The following is a 2,105-nucleotide window of genomic DNA, read 5'->3' on the forward strand; positions in this document are numbered from 1 at the left end:
ATCCCTTCCAATCCCCCCCCCCCCCTGCCCCCCCCCCCCGCCCTGCATTCTTCAACATCTTAGAAAGGAGGAGGAACCTGAGGTAGTTTCTGGAAGCCTGAGCATCCAGATCTAGAAGATACCCACCCTGTCCCACACTTAGAAAATCCAACACACTCGCTTGGAGGTGAGGGCAGAGCTTCCCCCAACTCCTGCCCAGGTCTCAAAGACGTGCTGGGACTTTCCAGGGGGAAAACACTGCTGGGGACCTCACATGCTCTGAGTCACTCCCAGCCTCCCAGCCCCAGGCAGCTGTGAGCTCTCTGTTTACTCCTCACTCTGCAGCAGGAAGAACGGAGCGGGGCGGTGCCTTCTCCCCTCTCCATGGGAAACTGAGGCGCGTGGGGCTTAAGGGACAGCCCCAGGGTCACAAAGCATGAAAAGAACCAGAGGGCCCTGGCGCCCAGCCCAGGACAACCCTATTATTCCCTACGGAGGCTGCTCCAATGGGGGCCACTCAGCAGAGGCAGATCCCCGCCTTCAGAGCCCAAACCCCACTTGCATATAAATGCCCTTTGGTTTCTTAAGAAGGCTGTAGCGGAGCTGTAGAAAACAGATGAGGAGAAAGAAGGACGTGCCCCTGAACCAGCTCCGGGTCAGGACACCCAGCGTGCCCTGGACCCCCACCCAAGGCAGGCAGCCCACACTCATCCACCCAGGGCCTCCAGAAATGAGCATCAGGCTGATCCTGGCCCGGCCCCAAAGGTCCACAAAGGCCTCTCACACAGCACCCCACCATCCTCTCCCCTCCCTGCAACAGGCACAGGTTGGAGTGGGCATGGGGTGGGGTTTATGTCCTTTCGGAAAAAAACAAACCGACCCAGCCTAGCTACAGGGTCCTCCTGGGGGTCCTGGCTTTTTCCTCTCACCACCACCTGTAAACACCCCACCTCTGAGCTCCACCTCGGTGCGCCATGACCCACCCATAGGGGTGTCTGAGGACAGTCACCCCACCTCCCAAACAACCCATTCCGCTGAACTGTTCCGTGGAATCACAGCGCAGGGCTCACACGCGTCCACACGAGCTGATTTCTCTTCGCAAACACCTGCATTTGCACTCACAACATACACCCCAATTCCACCCTGGGTTCAGTCCCACCCCGGACTCGCGTCCTGATCCCCGCTGACTACGGGATTACCACCCAGCCTCGAATCCGCTGACCTTCTGTGAAGCCGGCGCCCGGGGCTCACTCCTCGACGTGGACGGAATGGCAACAGTCTGTCGCGGCGGCTCTCTCGGCCCGTGTGCCCGCGGCGGCGGCGTCCCCCTTCTCCATCCGGCGGCGAGCCCCCTCCTCCTCGGCGACGGGCTGCCCTGGCCGCCCGCCCTAATCTGTTAAAGTTTTAAGTTTCAGAAACAAAAAATATATATATATTTACACAATCCATACATATAAGATATTCATAGACCCTTCCAAAGACTAAATGAGGATCCCATGTCAAAAATCTTGTTATATTTATAGAATCTCCTTTCTCATATCAAAACTGATGTCTGAATTTGAATAGTCTATATACCTTCATATTTATTTTTACGTCTAGGTGATGGGACATGTTGCACAGATTCTTAAGTGACTACAAGAAAATCTGAAGGCACCCAGTTTGTCTTACCTTATCTGAATTATTTCAATGTAGAGAACAAACGTATGGACACCAAGGGGGGGAAGGGGCGGGGGGGGGGGGGGGGGGGGGCCGGTACGGCGAGTCCGGGGTGCGGCGCCCGCGGGATGCTCCAGTCGCCGCCGCCAGGGGACTGTCCGAGGCGGCTCCTCGGGAACAAAGGCGCGGGGAGGGGCAGGCGCGCCCAAGGGACCCAGGGGAGCGGAGGAGGGGACAGCCCACCGGCCCACAGAAGTTCCTGGAGGCTGGGGCCCGGGCCGGTGGGGAACAGAGGTGAGGAAAGATCTGCGGGTCCCTGGTGAATTGAGGAAGACACCGAGGCTCTCGCCAGCTCGGCGTGCGGTGGGGATGGAGAGGGGGTTCAGTGCTATCTGGACTTGGAATTGGAAGTGGGAGGTTTCCGGGACTGCCAGAGTCCTTGAAACTGTCGTCGTCGTCGTCTCCCGCCC

At 58.3% G+C, this 2,105-nt stretch overlaps 1 pseudogene; it reads left to right on the plus strand.

Annotated features, from left to right (window-relative positions):
- Window positions 1–1,763: 1,763 nt before the first annotated feature.
- The window catches only part of LOC103071108 (high mobility group protein B1-like), a 4,204-nt pseudogene continuing 3,862 nt past the window's right edge, over window positions 1,764–2,105 (plus strand).

This window comes from Lipotes vexillifer, unplaced genomic scaffold (assembly GCF_000442215.2).
Source record: "Lipotes vexillifer unplaced genomic scaffold, Lipotes_vexillifer_v1.1 scaffold680, whole genome shotgun sequence".
In the NCBI taxonomy this organism is placed as follows: domain Eukaryota; kingdom Metazoa; phylum Chordata; class Mammalia; order Artiodactyla; family Lipotidae; genus Lipotes; species Lipotes vexillifer.